At 45.6% G+C, this 23,234-nt stretch overlaps 2 long non-coding RNA genes across 4 annotated transcripts in view; one reads left to right on the forward strand and one right to left on the reverse strand.

Moving 5' to 3' along the window:
- The window catches only part of LOC132656942 (uncharacterized), a 58,031-nt gene that overhangs the window by 3,034 nt on the left and 31,763 nt on the right, over positions 1–23,234 (reverse strand). For both annotated transcript variants that reach the window (XR_009594774.1, XR_009594775.1), the window contains exon 2: positions 1,788–2,030. This is a non-coding gene — a long non-coding RNA (uncharacterized LOC132656942). The remainder of the gene's footprint in view (positions 1–1,787; positions 2,031–23,234) is intronic.
- LOC132656941 (uncharacterized) lies at positions 2,027–22,437 on the forward strand. 2 transcript variants are annotated; one of them, XR_009594773.1, is made up of 4 exons: positions 2,027–4,698; positions 6,604–6,685; positions 9,786–9,856; positions 20,766–22,437. It is a non-coding gene; the product is annotated as an uncharacterized LOC132656941 (long non-coding RNA). The 2 variants fall into 2 exon arrangements; XR_009594772.1 differs by lacking the exon at positions 9,786–9,856.

The raw sequence follows: 23,234 nt of genomic DNA on the forward strand, positions 1-23,234 counted from the left end.
AGCTCTTGGTGACATACACTTTTAATCCCAGCACTCAGCACTCGAGAGGCAGGCAGATCTCTCAGTAAGTTTGAGTCTACAGAGCAAGCTCTAGGATAGCCTGGGCTACACAGAGAAACCCTGTCTCAAAAAAACAAAACAAAAACCAAAAAACAAAAGAAGAAGAAAGAAAAGTAAATAGCTGAATAGACAAACAGTGATAAAATTCTGAAATCAGATTAGATCTTGTGAGAGTTCCCTCAGGGCCTAACCAGTAGGAAGGAGAATAAAAGGAAGGAAAACCAGGAGAATAAGGATTGTGTTGACGAACCGAAAACCTTTAGGTAAAAATTCCTAATGTGGGCAACTCTCCTCTGCAAGCCTGCGCCGTGGTCTTGGCATGTCTTCCGTTCTTCTCTCTTTAAAAGAGGTGTATGTATTATTTTTACTTATGTGCACGTGTGTGTCTCCGTGAAGCTGTGTGCACCATGTGCGTGCAGGAGCCAGGGGAGGCCAGACAGCCTCAGATGCCGTGGAACTGAGTAGAGGCGGTTGTAAGTAACGCAGAGGTGCCAGGGCCTGAATCCAGATCCTCTACAAGAGCAGCGGGCCTGTCTCTCCAGCCACCTAACTCCTCTTTCTTCTAACCCTTTTGCTTACAATCCACGTTATAATCTTTCACACGCTCCGACTCTGCTTCAGTTTTAAAATATTAATTTTTAACAATTATCCCTTCCATGTTACGGTTCTTATTTTTACCTCTCCTTTGTTTCCGGACAGGCTCTGACATATCCAGGGCTGGCCTGAGACTGGCTATATAGCCGAGGATGACCTTGAACTTCTGGTCTTTCCGTCTCTACCTCTTGAGGGGTAGTATTACATGAACGCACCACCATGTTGGGTTTACGCAGTGCTAGGGATTGAACCTAGGCCTTCATGCATCCTAGGCAAGCACTTCACCAAGTAAGGCAGATCCCCAGTATTTGTTTCGGGATGAGGATCACGCCCTTTCACAGCCCGGGACTGAAGGAGCTTCCTGCTGGTAACACGTGAGGGTGGCATCAAGACGGTGGGGAAGTATTTGAGGCCACTATTAGCTCTTTCCACACTCATCTCTCATCTCGTGTGAGGAACCGCTTTTAGAAACTAGAGCCCTTTTAGGCTGGATCAGTGTTTCCGGATGCTGAATGGTGGTCAAGCTGTCTGGGAGGGAGTTCGGGAAAAGTCACTTTATTTTTCTTTTTTTGGAGAAGGGATCTCTCTGTGTAGCCCTGGCTGTCCCGGAACTCAGTGTTTAGAGACAGGGGTTCTCTGTGTAGCCCTGGCTGTCCTGGAACACACTGTTGTACACCAGGCTAGCCTCTAACTCAGCCTCCGAAATCTGGGGATTGAAAGCTTCCACCACCACTGTCCAGCCATTTTTTTTTAACGAGTTGTTATAGATTTGATTCCAGAAGCGGGTATTGCATGTAATCCTAGCGTGTGGGAGGGGGAGAAGGCCATTCGCCTCAGGACTCCTGTCTCCAAAAATCCAAAGTAAGTAAGTAGTTGGTTAAACTGAGCAGAGAGAGGTAGGGTTTGGTCGTCAGATCAGAATAGTCTCCGGGGTTACCACCTTTGCTGGCCAACTTGCCCCTTGACTTTTGACCTTATGCTGTAAAGTTTTCACCTAAAAACTTCTGCGTACAAGGCACCCCTCAACCGAGTTATCTAATCTGAATTGGTCAGTTTATGTATGTCATCCAATTTCTTCCATTCCGCCCTTTCCTTCCCACCAGCAAACTAAATAGCTCGTCGAGACGACCTACGTCGGGCCCCAAAACCAGAATCACGGTCACGTGACAGCTCTGATATTCATTGGCTACGTGACCCGGCGCCAGGCAGCGAAGGCCTGGGGATTCCTCTTCCTCCCTTGGGGCCCTGGAAGGTGGTGAAAGGAAGTGCTTCAGCTCCTAGCTGGCCCACTTTGTGCCTCTGTGACCTTTGACATACTGCTCTGCTCTGGAGCTTCGGTCCGGACCGAATACGGGTAATCCTTCCTTCCCCAGCGGCTGTGAGGAGCAGAAAAGTGAAAAGGATGAGTTTTAGGCAGGAGAGTAAGGCCTCCGGCTGTTGCTGTCTTCTCTTTCTTCCTTACCGTTTTTCCCCGTCTTCCCCCATCCCGCTGGGTGGATTTTTATTAATTTATTTTTACTTCATAAAATAGAAAAATTTGAACTTCGTAAAAACCTGCTTATTCCTGAGCGAGGTGGCTCTTTCCTGTAATCCCAGGACCAGGAATCAACAGTCAAGAACTGGAGGCCAGTCTCTGCTATATGAACCAACTGGTCGTTTTGTTTTGTTTTCTGACTTTTTATTGATTCTTGGCGAATTTAACACCATGCACTCCAATCCCACTCATCTCCCCATTCCTTCTTATCCACCCTTGCAACCTCCCCCCCACAAAACCAAGTAGGCTTTTTAAAAGAAATTAATTAATTAATTTACAAAATGAGATGGACTTAAATAAGACCCCTGCATCGTGTGGATTTCCCACACGGTACTCTACAAACTGTGAAAAGAGGAAACAATATTCAGTTCCTTGTGCACAGGCCTGTGAATCTCTCTGACCTCTAAACCGTGCTTGAATTCCAGAGAAGAGCTCTGTTTTTCTAGTTTGGAATTAGGCAAGCTTTTCCTGGAGCTGGCCCCAGGCAGGGTGAAGGCTGAGGGCTCAGGGCCCAGGGCTTCCCTGGGAAGGCAACCTCGGCGGCGGTGTGGATTCTGCTCTGAGCAGGCAGCTGGATGCTGACTCTGTCCAGAGGAGAAAGTCTGCTCAGCCACCCTGAAACATATCCAGGCTCGTGCACGGTGGGGACAGACACACTGGTCATCCTAACGCCGAGGAAGTGGACGCACAAGCGAGGAGTGACGCAGTGAGGAGTTTGAATCCAGCCTGGCCTACAACACGAGACCACGTCAAAAAAAGAAAGAAGGAAGGAAATATAAAACACACAGAGGCAAACTGAGGTGCTGCTGCTAAGCCTCACGCAGCAGTGTGACTAGTTCCAGCTGCTTTGGACGCTGAGGAAGACAGATCACTGGAGCCCAGGAGTTCCGGGTCATCCTAGGTAACATAGCATCTCAAAATATAAGCAATTAAAATTATTATTATTATAATAAGTAGCCACACTTGCTATTTATATGCTCCTCTAGGGAGAGGTCAACAGAAAGCTGAAGGTCAGATTCAGCCATTTTTTTTTTCCTTGTTTGTTTGTCCGTTAGAACCAGGGTCTCCCTACATAGCCCAGGCTGGCCTCTAACTTCTAAGCAATCTTCCTGTCTCTGGCTTCGAGTCCTAGGATCACAGCCATGTGGCATACACTCAACTTCAAGCCTGTGTTTTGATTTTTTAAATCAATTTTTTTAAACAGCATTTCCTATCTCTCAGGATGCTTTGTATTTATATTTTATTTATAGTTATGGTATATAAATTTTTAAAATTTGAATTAGTGGGAGAAAACTTTTAAATAATTAAATTGGCTGGTCATGGTGGCAAACACGTTTAATCCCCAGCACTCAGGAGGCAGGGGCAGGCGGATCTCTGTGAGTTCGAGACCAGCCTGGTCTATAAAGCAAGTTTCAGGACAGCCAGAGCTGTTACACAACTCTGACTCGAAAAGCCAAAAAAAAAAAAAAAAAACCAAACAGACAAATAAATTGTTGCTAACAGCAATAACAACAAGCTGGACATGGTGGCAGCACAGCAGTAAATCCCAGCATTTGGGGGGCAGAGGCAGGGGGTTCATCATGAGCTACAAAGTAAGATCCAGGCCAGCCTGGGTTGGGACTCTTAAAAACACAGCACAGCACACAACACTCATCCACAAAATGACTATGACGAAAGAATTCTGGGAGTTGGGACTGGCTAATCACCGGGAATGAGGTAATCACAGTCAAGCTACTGCACAGGGCTATCAGTGGGCAGCGGAAGAGATTCTGTAACAATTTAAATCAAGTTTCTGTGTTGTTTCCTTCCATCCCTCCCTGCATACGTCATCCCCTAAACTGCTCTCGCTGTGACAGTGCGCAGTCCACAGCCACTCCCCACAGGGAGCTTCCGCTCCCAGCTATGATGGCTACTGTGGTGTGCCAATTTCAGCCCATTTTCAAATTAAAGTTTCATTACTGCCGCTATTAAGTTTGTCCTTTAAGGGGTAAAAAAAAAAAAAAAAAAATGGTCTTGGAAAGAGCAAGGTAGAAGTGGGCCTCTGGATCCTACAGGTCAGTTTTAGGCAGATCACTTTTCAAAATGCAATGGGCAGAACCGGGGGCTGGACGGGGTGTGTGGTTCCCCCCTGCAGGGCATCTGGCCACTGGCTCTGGCTCTGACAGGCCTGCCAGACACAGCCAAGCCCAAAGACCCAACAGATGGCTAGCATCCTTCCATTCTTCCTTTCCTCGCTTTAGACTCATATCTCCTCTTGCCCTGAAAATGACCAGGAGAAGGAGTTCCTCCTTCATGCAATGGGCAGGGACGCTCTTTCCTTCTTTCCTTCCTAAAGGTTAATGTCAAAGATTTGTCCCTGCCAGGCCAGAGAATGTTTCATCAGAGACGCTGCTGCTATATTTAACCCCCACGTGCCTTTCAAGCAGAGCAATTCATGTGACGAAAAACAGCCGTGACAAACCGTCCTGGCTATCTCCCGGAGAAGAAAAACATCGAGTTTAAAAGCTGCGGTATGATTTTGTTTTGCAGTGCATTTGTCTAGGGGCTAAATTTCCTTGCCCGCTTTCGAAATCCTCTCTGAAGGGGGCCAGGGTGGTAGCCCGTTAGGTTCTAACTGTTACACGTGCGGGTGCAAAGCCCTCGGTTTGATCTGCAGCACTGCAAAAAGATGAAATGAGATAAATGAAAGTTAAAGACGTGTAACTCCAGCCCAGACCCAGTGCCCTGCAGCGGCTATTTGGCCTTCACACAGCCCCTGCGAAGAAGAGACTCAATGACCAGGGGGATTGCAAGCAGAGTGCTTGTTGGAGTGTTCCAATCTAAAGTACCCTGTCACCCCCAACCTCCTTTTTCATGCTCCAAGCCTCGGTGTTCTGCTCCTGAGTAAAATGGATCAACCCTGTTCCACTAGGAAAGGTGTTTATTGTGAGGAGAATTAACGTGGTAAAGTGAGTCAGGTCTCACAACTGGGCCCAGTGGTCAGGAGTTCGAGGCTGCCCTTCCTGCAGCTATACACAAAGAACTATATCCCCAAGGTTCCTGAGAAAGAACACTGAGGGAATTCAGGATACATCGGTGGAGGGAGGAGCCAGGGTTCAGGACATGCTTGGGGAGCAATGACATAGCAGTGTGACCCATGTTGGCAGCCAGGGGACACAGGCTGAGATCTTATGGGGAGGCTGAGCTTGATTTCATGGACAATGGAATGTTATGGGTATTTTATTAAAGATTTATGACACTTTTTGGCGTGTGTGTGTACATGCAAGGGCATGCGTAAAGCTGGGATCAGACTCAGGTCCTTAGGCTTGGCAGCAAGCACGTTTACCCACTGAGCCATCTTGCTGGCACCTGTTTTAGATGAGGCAATTTGCCTCTTCAACACTCAAGTCATCCAAAATGAGTCTTTGCATCCAGTACCTTCTTCTGCGGGATAACTTCCTTAATTAGCAAAACATGGTTTATGTGAATGCCCTTTCTTTTCCAAGGGAATAATGATGAGGTGAGGGACATGGGGACATTCCAGATAGAACAAAGACTCCTGGGTCCCCATTAAAGGGAGAGCTTCCTGAGAATGGGGCCTTTGTTCTTTATCTCTTGCTCCCCTCTGGGGCAGAGGTCCAAATACCCTGGCCGTGGGCTTGAGTCAACAGACTGCAAACCTTCAGGCCTACTAGACACCCAACCCTTCTTTTGTCTCAGGACCTTCCTTCATCCCTCCCTCCATTCCTTCCCGTTCTCTTGTTGTTTCTTTCTTGGTTTTTGTTGAGCTACATAGCCCAGGCTGGTCTCGCCATCCTCCTGAGCACTGGGATAACAAGTGTGTGCCACCCTCCCTCCGTGCCTGGCTACTTAAGGCATTTCAACACCATCCAAAACACCCTATTCATTAAGGGGGGGGAAGGACACGTGACTACTTGTGAAACGGATGGCGTAGAGCCCAGGTGTGCCTATGTAATAATGAAAGGCAAAATTGCATCGTGGCCCTTTAAAGTTGGTTTTGTGACACCTGTCAAGCAAATTGCAATTGCAAATTGTTGTGGTGGGTGCTCTGCAGGGTCTGTCTCTGCAGGGCACAGTTAGCCCCAACCTTGCTTTTTAAGTGGGTTCAGCCTTCCTCTGAGGTAACTGCTATTGTTTTACAGGTGAGAAAGCTGATACACAGAGTTCCGTGCTTTACAATAGCAAAGAGCTGAGTCAGGATTTGAACTGTGTTTCTTTGCCTTCAGTGTCCCATTATTTGTTTTGTTTTGCTTCATGGAGATGAGGTTTCACTGTGTATCCCAGGCTGGCCTGAAACTCATTAGGTGCTCAAAGCAAGCCTCCTGCCTCAGCCTCCGAGGTGCTGGGCTAACAGGTGGGAGCCACCACACCTGGCTTTATCATTCTCTTTAATTTTGTTTGTCCTCTGCCTTCAGGTTCTCATGGTGAATCAAGCATATTAGGGCAACTCATGGAAAGTACCCGTTCTACTTTGGAGACCTGGATACCAAAGCTCAGGTAGCCTTCCTCTTAATACAAAATGAGTCTCTGTAAAGAACACCTTCATTCTTTGAATTTGCCTCTTCAACAAAGCCCTGTGTCTCTATCCCCCACCATCCCACCACACAAGGATGCTAGGCAAATACGCTACTGTTGGGTTTGCACCCCCAGCCCTCTAAATGTTCCCTGAGGTTAAATGGCAAAATGCTAATCTCTTCGCTACTCAGTAGCTCTCCTAGATCTCAGTGAACACCACTAAATGCTTCATTCCGTTCCCCTTCAGATAACGAGGCCAGCCACAATAATTGGTGGGATCTTACACAAAAGCAAAGGAATTGGGAGGAATTCACAGTTTCCACTGGGCTCTTTTGAAATGGCCCCAACTGTTCTCACGCCTCCATTCCCACCTCAGTGGAGGAAGGGGCACTGTGGGGAGGGCAATAGAAATTCCATTCTCACCTTTTTAGTTTCAGGGAAGGCTCTATTTGACAGAGTCAAGAAAGGAGGAGAGCGTGGGTAATGAGGGAGGATGTAAACGTAGCTTTTATTTGCTTGATGTAATTGCTGTCTGGGAGGCCTACTGTCTCCATCTCCAACCTAGGCCTAGTCGGGGAAGCTTCTACCCTCCGTACAACCTAATCGAGGCTGAGAATGCTTTCAGCCTCTGAGACCTACTGAGCTCTGGCTGGCTGGTTCAGCTTAGCTGTTCTGGCTCAAATCCCTCTCCAAGCTGACTGATTCAAACTGATTCTCTCACCATCTCACTTGGCCTCAAACTAACTCCTTCTCGTTCTCTGGCTCATCTGTCTTCACCTGAGTCTAGCTTGTTCTCTTTTCAACCTGCCTCTGTAAAACACTCCCGGCAAAAGCTGCCTCTGAACCCCACGAACTGAACTTCCACAAACTCAACTCCACAGCATTGCCTCACAACTTACTGACTCAACCGACCGGACTGAAAGCACTGCCCAGAACTCAGAGGGATCTGCATGTCTCTGTCTCCTGGATCTAAGCTTTTCCTCCACCACATGTGGGTCTAAGCTTTTCTTTACTTGAAACTTGCTTTATACCGGGTTGGCCTTGAGATCTCCTGGGACCCTATCTCCTGTATTCCAGCCAGGGTAGCCATGTTGTTGGATTAAAATTCCTCTACAGGAGGAAAAGGGGGTGAGGGAAAGAGGAGCCGGAAGGGAGCCCTTCTGGGGATTCTTCCCTTAAGAATAATGCTTGGAGCTGTCTGCCAAATCAGCTGAGAGCAAAGCGTTGTATGAGGGTGGACAGAGAGGCTTATTTAGATCTCAATTTCTGCTTATTACTCCTTTTATTTTCTGAATCTCATGGACTAAAATAATTCCTATAGTTATTATATGTATATGAGGTATATATATATGTATATGTATAAAATCCTGACCTTAGGATGTGGCTCAACACCTTTCTCCTCTCTCTCTCTCTCTCTCTCACACACACACACACACACACACACATACACACACACACAAAACACCTGCTGCTGTCAAGTGGTAGGATTAATTAGCATCAATTATTTTGAGTACTGCCAATTGGCTTTGTTTGTGTATGGAACAGGAGTCCAGTGTATTTCAGGGTCTCCTGGAACCCACGACCCTCCTGCTTTGCCTTCTTCCTGCTAGAATTACAGGTCTGTACCACTCTCAGCCACAATACACATTTTGTTATGAAACTCGAGTCAGGTTGAAATAAACTAGAAAGGCCTTGGGTATTTTTAGCTGAGACAAAGTGTGAGCCAAACAGCACTGTGACCTGGATGAAATCCGCTGTCCCCCGGGGAAGGAAGAGGAAGGACAAAGCCGCCACGCCGTGCCACAGCTTTGCATTTGGCTCTCTAACACCATCCTGATCTGCCTGTGACTGGGGAGAAAAATCATTTTCAACGTGACAGACACCAAGAATTTACAGCTCGGCGGCTTTGCTTCAAGATAGATTCCGAGACACAATTTTTGTTTGTTTGAGAGTCCTCATTCTAAGCTCTGGGCTGGAGTCCTGATACTTCAGAGGTGCCGTTTGAGCTTCAAACTCTGCCAGGTTTTCCTAGTTTGTTTTGTTTGGTGGACTGAGGCCAGGCACTGAGCATGTGCAGTGGGCCTCTGGAGCAACCTCGGACCTTAACTCTGGAGCCTTACCTCTTCAGAGCTATGGAGAATAGGAGAGGTGAAGACACCTAACACTGTAAAAGCTCTGGCTAAGCAGGGCAGTATCTTCTTCATTGCTTCTTTCTTTCTCCCTTTTTCTCTTTTCTGAGGGGGTGATGGTGTTATTATTTGAGACAAGGTCTCTATGTTGTCCTGGCCAGCCTGAAGCACAGAGCAATGTGCTCTGAAGCTCACAAAGATCCTTCTGCCTCTGCCTCCTCAGTGACGGGAATAAAGGCTCACGCCACCACACCTGACCTCAGGTATCACTTTTTCAAGACACCAGTCATTAAAGTATCAAGTCTGGGCAGCACACTAATGAAGATGAAATGTATTTCTTTTTTAAAAAAGCTTCTATTTGTAGTGACCGTATTGAAGGGACTGGAGCAGGCCGAGCCCAGCAAACATGGCTCTGGCAGGCCTTGCCCTTCCCCCATTTTCCCTTTCTTGGTGAACACCATTAGATCACATTCCTAAACCTCACCATCAAGGTCTATTCCCTTATTTGGCCACCTCTCCCCCCACCCATGCTGACCACCAAGGTTCAGCTAGCAAAATACTGAAGTCCAGCAATCAAAAGCCCCCTTTTGACTACCCTAATTAACATGCCCAACTAAATTAAACACCTCAACCTAACATGGAGTTTCTCCTTTTACCTTTATAGGCTGCCATTTGCCTCAGGGCCACAGCTGTCTCCTCTTTACCCAGAGGCAGTTCTTTGTCCCCTCCAGGACAAATGCCCCTCCTCCCTCTTCTTTGTTCCCTACCCTTTCTCTCGACACCTTGATCTCCTGTCTTTGTCTCTTCCCTGTCCTTTGTCCCTTTAAGGCAAATGCATTTCCTTTGTGCTCAGAACTTGGTTTTGGGGTGTCTTGTGCCAACTTCAAGGTCCTTTCAAATATCATTTATCAATAGATAGTAAGCAGGTTTATTTGGTTCCTTAATTTCAACAGGAGTCGAAGAAAACAAAATCGTCAGGCAGTGGTGGAGCACGTCTTTTAATCTCGGCACTCAGCAGGCAGAGGTAGGCAGATCTCTGTGAGTTCAAAGCCAGCTTGGTCTACAGAGCAAGTTCTGGGACAGCCAGGGCTGCAAAGAGAAACTCTGTCTCGAAAAACAAACAAAACAAAACCCCAAAATCATTATAATAATTAAAAAAAAATCCCAAGAATGAACTAGTATGTGTAAGCTGTTCCCTAGGAAACCAGTTCTGTCAAATGGGAATAGGCAGCTTGGCAGCTTTCTCTGACTTAAGAACCACCAACAGGAGTTGAGCATCAGCATTTGGAAGATAGGTCAGGAGCTCCTTGCACAAACCCTAAGCAAGGAAACAAGGCGGTCTCTGAGCGTGGTCTCTAATGGACGCATCCTTCCCAGTACTTCCTTTGGTTAAGTCACAGCCCACTGAGTGTTCTCACTTCCTCTCCAAGCCTTCCCATCACCTCTCCTGACAGAGGTGCCACTGGGCATTAGCTTGTCACTCCTCAGCACACAGCCTAAAGCTCTGGGAAGCCAGGCGACCACCTGGTTTCAGACTGTCCACTGTGTCAGGGGTTTCTCAAGAGATTTCCTTTTGGAGCTCAGATCTCATCTGTGGGAACTAGCATAAGATCTGGACTAGGATAAAGAGAACACCAGTTTGCTGATGGAGCGAGGAAAGGTAGAAGGGAAGGAAGGGAAAGGAAAATGAAGGAAAAAGGAGAGGGGAAGATGGAAGATTATAGACACTCGTAACCTGTAAAACAGGAAACAGGAAAGGTTGCGGACCTGCTCCAACTATTTGGGCAAACTCTCCTAATGTCAACCACAGATGCCCCATGGATCAAAGCCTCTTTGCTTCATCATCTTGTATACTAGAAGACAATCGCCTTTTTATCTCTCATCTGCTGTTGTTTTCTTTGTTCCGTAACCTTTTAAAAGCACGGAGCCCTTGCCACTTGGAAGGTGTCTTCTCTTGGAACCTCTCCCTTACCGAATTTCTTCCTTCCTTCCTTTCTTCCTTCCTTCCTTCCTTCCTTTCTTTTTTCTTTCTCTCTCTTTCTTTAAAGATTTATTTATTTATTATGTATGCAGAGTTGATTTATTACGTATGCCTGCATGCACACCTGCACAACAGAAGAGGACACCAGATCTCATTATAGATGGTTGTGAGCCACCATGGTTGCCGGGAATTGAATTCAGGACCTTTGGAGGATCAGCCAGTGCTCTTAAACTTCTGAGCCATCTCTCCAGCCCCCTCTTTCTTTCTAACAAATGGTGTTGGTTGAATCACAACTTTGAGTCCACAGGCATGAAGCTGTGGCTACAGCCGCAAGCCCTGCAGCTCCTCTCTCCCCTCTATTATAGTTCTTTTTCCTCACCCGCCTGCCTTCTCACCTAACACACCCACAATGGTGCGGAAAGACAGCTCTGCCGCCATCGCCAGGCAGGGACCACCAGTAGAGGCTATCAGATGCTTTTTTGTTTTCTTTCTTTCTTTTCTTTTTCTTTCTTTCTTTCTTTCTTTCTTTCTTTCTTTCTTTCTTTCTTTCTTTCTTTCTTTCTTTCTTTCTTTTGTTTTTGTTTTTTTTGTGACAGGGTTTCTCTGTGTAGCCCTGGATGTCCTGGAACTTGCTCTGTAGATGAGGTTGGCTACCAACTCAGACATCTGCCTGCCTCTGCCTCCCGAGTGCTGTGAAGCCACCACCCAGCTTTGCTTTGTTTCTTTTGTCTTTCCTTTCCTTTCCCTTCCTTCCTTCCCTCCCTCCCTCCCTTCCTTCCTTCCTTCCTTTCTTTCTTCCTTTCTTCTTTCTTTTTTTTTTTTTTGCCAGCCAGGTCTTAGGTAGTCCAGGCTGGCCCAAAACTTTCTAATTATAGTGAAGGCTGATCCTGAACTCCCAGAGTTCTACTGTCTCCACCTCCCAGGTGCTGGGATTACTAGAGTTTGCTCCTCCCCGTGTTTAAAAATAATTGTTTTTTTCTGAAGAATATGTATAAACGCAGAGCAGGTGTTTTTGTAATATACTACTACATTTGAGAAAATTTCCAGGGGGGTACAGTGTCTCATGCCCATAATCTAAGCATTCTAGAGGCTTGAAACAGGAGGATTCTGCAACTCTGAGGCCAGCCAGGGTCACATAGCAAAATCCTGTCTCAATCCCCTCTAGCTTCATCACCCCAAAATTTGAAGCTCCAATCATACGCCTTTTGTCTGAGCCCAGTTACAGGAAAAGTTACAAAATGAGTCCTAGGTTGCATCATCAATTTAGCAGGTTACAACTGGTGTTTTAATGTTGAAATTTCTGTATGGTTTGTGGTAGGCTTAGGAATGCTTCAGGCAGGAACTTGGTTTGGGCTATAATTCATGAAACAGGACCTGAATCATGGTACCAAATGCATTTCTTAGACTGTTGCCAGGCTTTAAAGACAAATTAATAAGTAAATCAGCAAAACTGATATCACAATGCAAGTGTCTAAAGGACTGGACTAAAGGAAAGTGAGGCTCCTTGATTGAAAAAAGGAAATGGGCTCATGGCCAGACAAAGTTATATATAAATAAATGCAGGTTTATTGGAGGTGGTGGGGAAGGGGAAAGGGAGGGAGAGAAGGGAGAATTATGTGCAGGGGGAGAGGAGGAGAGACACTGAAAGAGACAGAGAGGAAGCAAAATGTCTGGATTCTATAGTGAAGGGCCTTTGGGAGAGGGGAAGCCCCCCTGGGCTAGGGAATTCAGAGTATAGGGCAAGGTGTGCCAGGCAGCAGGTAGGGACCAAGGGATGCCTGAAACCAAACATTCCTCTCATTTTATTTCTGCATCCTCCCCCGACCCCCAGCTTCACTGTGTAGCCCTGGCTGTCCTGGATTCGCTTTGTAGACCAGGCTGGCCTCGAACTCACAGCGATCCATCTGCCTCCTGAGTGCTGCTCCTTTTGTTTTTAAACCCGTGAATCTGGCAGGATCTCTGCCTTTACATCGGCAGGCAGCCCCACCTCTCCTTTCTCCACCTCTGGGTCCGTGTTGGGCGCTCCTCTGCTGATCCATCCTTCTATCAGAGTGCCCATGTAAGCAGGCAGGTGTGACGTCCAATTTCCGCTGTCTGACTCCATCCCTCCATGGTGAGCCGCAGTGTTAAGACCCTTAACACTCAGCTCGCATGTGTCTGGACTATGGAAGGCTCCGGAGGCGATGAAAAAACAGCAAGGTTTAGATAAACTTTAGATAAACGGTATAGTGCCCCCAGCACAGCAGCCAATGCCTGTAATCCCAACACTCTTGAGGCTGAGGCAGGAGAATTGTTTTGAGTTCCAAGCTAGCTCCATAATGAAATCCTGGCCAGGGATGAGACCCTGTTTCAATGAAGCCCAAACAAACCAATATGGTGATTAATAGTGAAAGAAAGAAACCGTGTATAGAATTCTTATTTTATAAACTAGAAAGCATGGCCCAGAGAAGTTTAGTTCCTTGCCCAAGAGTGCCTGGGTTCAGCTCATGCTTGGCCTCACCTGAGGCTTGTCAACAGCGGTAAGTAAGCTGTGCTGTTAGCTCAGGTGGGGAAGGAAGACATCAAAGGGGAAAGGAGACTATTTTGGCCCAGTTCTGGTTAAGCCACACCGTAGACTTTGTGGGAAGGCAAGTCCTGTCCCTTCTGGTTCCTCACAGAAATAGCATTGGCTTATAGTTGCAGCCTGCACACATTTTTGCTCTTGTTTATTTTTATTATTATTATTATTTTAATTTTAATTTAATTTTATTTTTTTAAGTTTGGAAGCCAGATGTAGTGGTGCCTATAATCTCCACTTAAGAGGGGAAAAAAAATTCACAGATAGCCTTGGCTATGTGGTAAGTCTGAGGTACGTGTGTGTTAGAAAAAGAGAATCATCTTGTTGTCTGGCAGGGAACGCACAAAGCCGATGCAGCTCGCCCAGGCAGATTTCTTTTGCAAAAAGGCTATGCTGCAAGCAAACAAGCCAGCAAGCACACAGAGGCAGGAGTTCGCCTGGTTCTTATTCTACCGCAGGTAGGGACTGTGCGCTTCCTCCATCAGCTGGAGTCTTGAAATCCGCTGATTTGAAAAGAATGTGCCCAAAATGATGAAGGGCAGGATAGCAGGTCCTAAGGCTACTCCTGAAGGAGGTTTGCCCCTTTGGGATGAAAAGATTTGGATACAAGTTTTTCAAGCTGGGAGATTAAAAGGTGTGTGGGAGTTGGGCTGGCAGGTGGGAGTTTATGCAGTATTGGTCAGTATCCTCCTTTGATAGAAACAAAGCAAAACAAACACATTTCTAACCCTCCTGAAACACTGTCTCAAGAAAAGATGGGGTGGAGTGGGGCGGGGCTGTGAGAGGGCTCATCAGGTAAAGGTGCCAACGGCCAAGTCTGACAACCTGAGTTGGATCCCTGAGACCCATACGGTAGAAGTTGGCCTTCTGACCTTCACACGTGTGCGATGGCCTCACCCCCACACCAAATAAGTAAATAAAATGCAATATAAATACTTGGTAAGAACAAAAAAGTTTTGCAAAAATACATACTTCTTCATCCTCCTTCCTTCCTTCCCTCCCGTTCTTCTACAACTCACTCTACAGCTCAAGCTAGCCTTTAACTCCAGGCCATCTTTCTTACTGAGCTTTCCCAGTGCTGGTAGTACAGGCCTGTGTCCAGCATGCCTGGCTACCCTTTTTTGTTTTGAAGTTGCTGTTCAAACCAGGCATGGTACAGCACCCCTTTAATTTGAGCTCCCAGGAGGCTGAGACCAACAATTGAGGTTTCAAGGCCAGTATGGGCTGCATATTAAAACTGGGTCTCAAAAAACCAAGTTAGGCCAAGCCAAACCAAACCAAATTAAGTTCCCTTGGTTTGATCACTGCAATTACACACACAGACAGAAAGCTCCTGAGACCAGAAAGCTGTAATTGTTAAAAATACTATTGTAAGTAGTATTTATCGAAATAACAGATAAACAAGCCAAGTGGTGGTGGCACAGACCTTTAATCCTAGCACTCAGGAGGTAGAGGCAGGTGGATCTCTGAGTTTGAGGCCAACACGGTCTACAGAGTGAGTTCTAGGATAGTCAGGATTGTACAGAGAAACCCTAGCTCAAATAGCAAAAACAAACAAAACCACAACAAAATAAACCCAAACAAGTTCACTTTTGTTGTTAATAATAACCTTCTGGAGGGTGGAAGGGGAGATGCTGGCTGGTCATTTGGACTTACAGGGGCTAGGCCACTTTCTTCCAGTGAGCTCCACACCTAGTCTTCAAAAAACAGGGTCTTAGGCAGGAGAGATGGCTCAGAGGTTAACAACACTGGCTGTTCTTCCCAATGGTCCTGAGTTCAATTCCCAGCAACCACATGGTGGCTCCTAACCATCTATAGTAAGAACTGGTGTGCAGGCAGAATGTTGTATAAATAATAAATAAATAAATCTTTTTTAAAAAATGGGGTCTTGAAAACCTGCCCAGGCTGGTCTTGAGAACTCACTCTGCAGCCCAAGTTAGCCTTGAACACAAGCTCCCAGCTCCCTATGGTTTAGGCTCCCAAATGTCTAGGATTCCAAGTGTGTTTCACTAGCCTGGGCCAATAATTCCCTTTTTGCTGTTGTGTATTTGAGGCAGGACTTTATGCCCCGGCTGGTATCAAACTTTCTGTGTAGCTGAAAGCTGTCACCCCCCCCCACCAAACAAATAGTTTAATTTTTTTAAAATTTAACAATTTATTTAACAAAATAAAATTATAGGAATGAGTTAACTGTTGTGTGCTCTTTTTTCTTTTTCTTTTCTTTTCTTTTCTTTTTTTTTTTTTTTTTTTTTTTTTTTTTTGCTCTTTTTATTTTTTTGAGACAGGGTTTCTCTGTGTATCCCTGACTGTCCTGTAACTAGATTTGTACCTGGCCTGCAACTCCCAGAGATCCACCTGCCTCTGCTTCTCAAGTGCTGGGGCTAAAGGGGTATGCCACTATACCTGGCCCCCTCTTCTTTAAAAAAAGAAGTTATGGGCCAGGCATGGTGGCACATGCTTTGAATTCCAGCACTCAGGAGAAAGAGGCAGGTGGATCTCTGTGAATTCAAAGACAGCCTGGTCTTTAAGGCCAGTCCAGGACAACCAGGGCTACGCAATAAACAAAACCAAAAAGGTAAAAATATTTAGAGAGAGAGAGAGTATGTGTGTGTGTGTGTGTGTGTGTGTGTGTTCGTTTGCGTATGTGGTATACTTTTGCAGGTGGGAGGGAGCTTTGTGGAGCTGGCCCTCTTTCTGCCTTTATTGGGTTCTGAAGATTGAACTTAGGACATCAGGTTGTCATAGCAAGCACTTTTACCTGCTGGGCCATCTTGCCAGCCCCACAATTCACTTCTTATGTCATGAAATTTCATAGGTAATCTGTCTCATAAAGATATGAGAAAGGTAAGGTGGTGTTTATGGTTCCTTGATGAAAATAACCGAGGCGGGGTGTGATGGCACAATTGTAACCTTAGTCCTCGGGACTCGGACAGAGGAGAGCTGTAACTTGAAAGCTAGCCTGGGCTACATAGACAGTTCTAGGCCAGCCAAGGCTTCCTAGTTAGACAGTGTCTCAAACAATAAAAAGCAACAATTACAACAGCAAACATATAAGTTTTAAAAAGGAAAGAAACAAACAAATAAATAAAGGAAAAGTAAAAAAGGGAAAATTCAAATTACCAAAGAAAGCCTGGCTCAGTAGCGTACACCTTTAATCCCAGCCTTTAGGAGGGAGAAGCAGTTCTATCTCTGAGAGTTTGAGATCAGCTCTGTGAGTTTCAGGATAGCCAGAGCTACATAGTCAAGTTGTGTCTCAAAAAAGAAAAATGAAGTTGGGGGCTGTTAGACTTTGTTGTTGTTAAGTGGATGAGGGCAATTAAGAAAGCAGATGTGAGTGCTAGTTCAGGGCTGCAGATGTCCACTCCCTATATCCACACCAGTTTCAGAGAAAAACACAAAGGGCATTGGAGTATCCGAAAATGTATTTCTTTGAAAGCATCCAGGTCCCTGGATCACCTGAAAAGTATCCCCATAGGCTGGCTATTTGTGAATCTTCTCAACTCCGTGCTAACTTGTCTTTCTCGTGTCCTACTTTCTAGGAAGAAAACCGGGTCATAGGAGTAGTAAGAAAGCTTTGCTTTTTGTCCCTTATCCCACCAGTTATGTGCTACTATAACCCCAAGGATCTGCTTCACCCTGAAGTCTCTGATGGTGGCTTTTTCTTTTTTCTTTATTCCCTGGTAGGGATGGAACCCGGGGCCTAGCATGTAATAGGTAAGCTGTCTGCTATAGAGTGGTTTAATTCACTATGTAGAACAAGTTAGCCTGGAACTTACTATGTAAACCAGGCCGGCTTCAAACTCAAGAGATCCACCTGCCTCTGCCTCCTGAATTCTAGGATTAAAGGCCTGTGCCACTATGCCCAGCCCAGCTGATGATATTTATTTATTTATTTATTTATTTATTTTTCCCGAGACAGGGTTTCTCTGTGTAGCCTTGGCTGTCCTGGACTCACTTTGTAAACCAGGCTGGCTTCAAACTCACAGAAATCCTCCTTCCTCTGTTCCCTGAGTGCTAGGATTACAGGCGTGAGCCACCACGACCTACTGATGCTATTTTATAAAATTATAAAACAGGTTTCAAAGTAATTCTAGGAGTAATAACATATTTAAAAATGCCACACACAGCAGATCTAGAAGGAAGAGATGTATTGTGTGGAGGTGGAGCGAGAGACATAGAGAGAGCGGGAAAAGAGAAAGAGGGGGATACTGGGGGGTGAGAACGTTAGAGCAGGGAAGGGGAGAGAAACTGAGGCATAGGGAGCTAGAGAGGAGAGAAAGAGAGAGAAGAGACTGGGACCCTTTTATCTTTTATCCCCATCCCTGGTGTAGGCAACAAATGATGACGTTACAGGTTGCTAAGCAACCTAGAGGCAGGCTGCCTATATGCTAACACTAGAGTCAAAAATGTAATGCAGCAACATAAAGCTACAGCAGGTTCCCTGTGTCTTAATAACAAGCTAAGCCATACAAACAACCTCTGTGCTGATACTGATCGCTGCCCAATCTCTTATATTCAAAATACAGTTATGTCCCTCTCAGAGTATGTAAACCTTCTATGGGTCAAAGCTTCAGAGAATGCTCGGCCAAGCTGCTGTGTTCCAACTAGAAATGTGAACGGTGCTAACCTTGCCTGGTCCTGTGTTCATGTGCTGATAATTATGTCAGGGCTATTCTTCTGTAAGCAGAGATCGTTAGACATGTCCTAACATTGTCCTCTCTAAGCAGTGCCTCTTGAGACTTTAAAGGTATTAGGCAGTGGTCGCTTAAGAAGTCCAGTTACAAGGGGATACTTTATTTTCAAATTAGCTTTCTTTAAATATTTACCATATTAAAAAAAGATATTTTATCGCCAGGCAGAGGCGGTGCATGACTTTAAGCCCAGCACTTGGGAGGCAGAGGCAGGTGGATCTTTGTGAGTTTGAGGCCAGCCTGGACTACAGAGTGAGTCCCAGGATAGCAAGGGCTACACAGAGAAACCCTGTCTCGCAAAAAAAAAAAAAAAAAAAAAATCAACATTATTAAAACTATCACTATTGTGTGTGTGTTCACATGCGTGTGCATGTGTGAGTGTGTGTATGGAATGCTTTTTGTGGTTGTAGGGGGCAGTCATGCAGTCACATACGTGGTGATTCTCTCCTTCACCTGTCCATCCCAGAGATTGAACTCGGGTGTCAGACTTGCAAGTCAACTGCTTTTCCTGCTGAGCCATTTCCTTGGTCCAGTATTTGCTCTTGGTGATTGTTTTGTGTTCTCCTTGTAAAGCTTTGCAATGGTTTTTCCCTGGACATCCACAACTTTTAACAAAAGACCCTAAGTGGTATTATTTTTGAGATGCATCATTTACAGGACAGACAGAATGAAATTCCTGAGGGACTCCAGGTGGGCCAGACCTAGGGAGTCACTTTTTTCATACCTTTTAGTTACCTGGATTCGGCCGTAAAGAGTTTTATTGGCATTTACTCTTTGATACCTGTTGATTACACTCACTGTATGGAAACAAATCAGACTGAGACAGAGCTCATCCTGTTAGCTAGAGGCCGTGAATATCAAACCACAGATGGCTAATCACAATGCCTCCAGAGACAGAAGAGGAGGTTGTCATAAAAATGGAATGCTGGGCACAGTGGTGTTCGGAGCCTGAGGCAAGGGACTGGTGCACTTGAGTCCTGCCTGGATTTCATAGTGAGACTGTGCCTCAAAGCCAGCAACAAGGTGAGCTCGCTTTTGCCACCACCTCCACAAGTAAGGAAAGCCTAGAGGTTTGAAGAGATGCTCCACATGCATGGTTTACTGACACTAAGCAAATATCATTCCAGTCTTTGTTCCAGGCACAAGCATATTTTAGGCACAACTGCAGCCTATCTCCTGAATCCCTTAAGATTGAGATCTAAAAACAAATAGAGGAGAATTAGGTCCTGGCAGGAGGGAAGATCTTCTGAAGAGACCCTTGTGCTCCTCTATTGGGTTACAGATTATAGAGACAATGGTCCCCGAGGACTTTGGAATTCCCCGGGAATCTCATGCTGGGAGAAGGAAGGGAATGAAGGAAGGGAACTGACCGGTGCCAGTTAGAGGAATCTGTCTCCCAGGAAATCTCACACAGTGCTGACATCTTATCAGGTAGACTACCTTGCAAGACAGCCTGGAGCCAGGACTAGAATTGCTTACTTATGCACAGCTTTTGCCCTCCTCAAAACCCAAATCTGCTAGTGCCTGGACAACAGCCTCGGAGGTCACAGGGCCTTTTTATTTGTTCCCCTTCTTGCCCTTGCCACATTGAACAAATCTCCTTTCTCTGTGTCTCCTTCTTGTTTGTCTCTTTATTTGGTATCTCGAGGGGGACCCTAGGTTTTTAGGAATCTAGTTCCCAGGCTTAGACCCTAAAAATTATAACAACAGTTTCTGCCAATTTCATTTATCCTTTGTAATTTGTAACAACAGACTTGGCTGGTCCCTTCTCTGCTACAGTGAAAATAGTGGTCCCTTAATGCATCCTTGGTTTTAGTTTTCAAGGGTTACTTACTCCTCTCCCTCTCTCTCTCTCCCCTTCTTTACCACCCACCCTTCCTTCCTTCCTTCCTTCCTTCCTTCCTTCCTTCCTTCCTTCCTTCCTTCCTTCCTTCCTTCCTTCCTTTCTTTTCTTTCTTTCTTGCCAGGGTCTTGTTATGTAGTCCAGGTGGCCTTAAGCCTTCCATTCTGCCTCAGCTCCTTCAGTGCTTACGTTGTAAACACGCACTACCGCTTCTTGACTGAAGTTTTGAGAGACAAGGTCTCTCTCCACAGCTCCGGCTTGGCCTCCACCTTGTAATCTTCCTGTCTTCTCCTCCAGGGAGCTTCGTGCTCAGTTGTGTTACAACACCAACTGTAAAAGTTGTAGCTATAGTGTGTGGTAAGTCGTTACGATGGGAAAAGTTCTGAATGTGTGGGTGGAAAGTGTGATCAGAAAACGTATTTCAACTGGCAGTGAAAGTGCTGAGCCTGCAGGAGGGCTTCATTCAACAAGGGTCCCTGGGAATGAATGACACTGAGGAGATGCACCGATTCATGAGGAGGCTTGGACTAAGAAACAGAAACATGAACAGCCAGGCCTAGTGTACAGAGCAAAGAACCCACACACTCTAAGAAACAAACAAACAAAAAAACCCTTCCTGTATTCTGCAATAATAGCGGAGAATGTGGGTGATGGTTTCTGCAATAATGTCAGAGAATGTGGGTGACAGCTGTCTTGTTTCTGGACTAGTTCCAGCAACACTTCATTAGAAGTGAAAAAAATAAAATAAAATGCTAGGAAGTAGAAAGGTTGGAATCTAAAGTTCTATGAATAGGGGCTGGAGATGTGGCTCACCAGTTAAGAACTCTCTCTCTTTCTCTCTCTCTTTTGCTGCTCTTCCAGAAGGTCCAAGTTTGGCTCCTAGCATTCCTGTCAATCATCTCCTATAACTTCAGCTCCAGGGGGTGCAGACACCTTCTTCTGGCTGAAGGCACCTTCCCCAACGTGGCATCTTGGCACACAAGTCCACATATATACACATAAAATAAAAAAATCTTAAAAAAAACCTATTAATAATAGATAATTCAGTGGGGTGGGGGAGTGGCTTGGAGGAAAAGAGGGAGGGGAAACTGTAAACTGTAAAAAAATTACATATATGTGTGTGTGTGTACATATATTATAAACATGTCTATGTGTGTGTGTAGATATATATTAACGCAACTGGATACAGTGGTGCACTCCTTTAATTCTAGCACTTGGGCCGCAAAAGCAGGTGGAGTTCTGTGAACTGGAGTCTAGCCTCCTCAGTGAGGTCCAGGTTAGCCAAGGCCACATGGTGAAATTGGTCTCAACAAAATAAAACAACAAAAAAGACAGTTCACCTGGCCGTCTATAATGTGCTGTGAAGGTGAAAATACAGAGGGTACATTCTCACCTCCAAGCACAGCTTCGTCATCTTGGCCCTTTGGCCTGGGAATTATGGTGTTTGTCAAAGGCCACACCTACCCACTTGGTGTGTGATCGTATTTGATCAGCAATGGATAATGACTGTGAATAAGTCTGGGCGCAACTCAGGGCTGGAAATCATTCACTGTTGCTCATGGAACCACATTCATCAAAGTCAGAAGGGACAGATTAAAGCCTAAAACCATAAAAGTGGCTGGAAGAAAGTGTGAAGTCACGATCGACTTTAAAGACTTACGAGGGATGCATGGAAAATCCAGAGTAATCATTCTCAGGCCAAGACAAGTTGGTAGAGGAGCGTATGCTAACATGCTTGAGGAGGAAGTGGAGGAGCCTACCGAAGGTGCAGAGGACTGTTAGTGTAGAAGTGAGGACTTGGAGGAGCCTGTGGAGACATCCTCAGAGAGAGAGAGAGAGAGAGAGACAAAGATAAGGAAACAGAAGCAGAGCTGGTGATGTCGACATGACTGCCAGATGCCCGACTATTGAGTCACACAGAAATTGAAGCCCAAAGTTACGGGCTACGACCCTCAAACAGAACACAAAGCCACCCGTGTCACCGCTGGAGGAGTAGCACCCAGCACCGTGGGCCGAAGTTCTCTGAAGAGGCCGGATCTGTACTGAAGATCCTGACTGATAGAAAGCTGGAACTGTGGGGAGGTGGAATGTGGTCACTGGGCTATCTTGGGTCCCCTAACAGCCACTTAGCTTAACTATTGCATCTGACCCAGCATTCTCCTGGCTAATAGGTAAACTTCTTGGAATGTGTCACTAAGCTTACCGTCCCTGGAGCCTCCACCAAGCCTAAGACCAACACTGCCGAGAGATAACATCTGTGAGTCTCTAGAAAAGATTTCCTGGCTTTGGAGACAGCCTACCTGGTGCTTCCAGCCATGTAATTAGAAAATTGATAGATGGCTTGCTTTTGTTCCGGGACTATAAAAGTTCACCTTTTCCACGGTGGAATGTGTCATTCAGGGCAATTCAAGTCAATGTTCTTGGGCCATAGTTACTCAGTGGCTTGGGATAACCATGTTCTTCTTTCCTTTAAAGCAGTTATTCTTCTATGTTTGACAGCAATGCTGTGCTGAGTTATAAAGTAAAAATCACATCTTTGTTTTGAAATCATGTTTTATTATCGCATGTGTGTGAGGTATGTTTGCATGTATGAGTATAGGTGTGCATGTGCCACACACACCAAATGCATACACACACACACAAATTTAAAACTATAATAAAAAAATTAAGGACCAGGTCTCACTCTACAGCACAGACTATTTGAAACTCATGATTGGGTTGCCCCAGCCTACAGGTCTAGCTTGTATCTCAGTCTGTCTTTCCAGTTAGAATCTGCATGATTTTAGGGTATCGACCACCTTCAAATATGATTGTAAGAGACCACAGTCTGCCATTTCAGGCAAAAAGTAAGAGCAATTTGTGCCTAAGAAAGAAGATTTCATTTTAAAGTTCTTTTCTTCTTTGTAATAGAAAGATAAGGACTAATTAATCTTTTATTTATTTTTTTTTTTTAGATACTTTTCAACAACAGAAAAGGCATGCACCCAGCCCAAAAAGATTTATTCCAGTCTTTGAAATCTGGGAGTCAGGCACTAGGAATGGTCCTGAGAAAATCTGGGAGCCTATATGCCACCCCCAGTTCCAGTCAGTCTGCGAGGGACCCCAACATATCCATTCTGAGTCAAGATTTCCTCCTACAGGTGGGCCTAGCTGCCCAGCTGAGCAGCTGGGGGCCAGGGTCAAAGGTCAAGAAGATTACTGCTTTGGCTTCAAAGCAAAGGCAGGCGTGTGTGTGTGTGTGTGTGTGTGTGTGTGTGTGTGTGTGTGTGTCTGTGTCTGTGTCTGTGTCTGTGTCTGTGTCTGTGTGTGTTGGGGTCTCACAGGTGAGAA

This window comes from Meriones unguiculatus, chromosome 10, assembly GCF_030254825.1.
Source record: "Meriones unguiculatus strain TT.TT164.6M chromosome 10, Bangor_MerUng_6.1, whole genome shotgun sequence".
NCBI lineage: Eukaryota > Metazoa > Chordata > Mammalia > Rodentia > Muridae > Meriones > Meriones unguiculatus.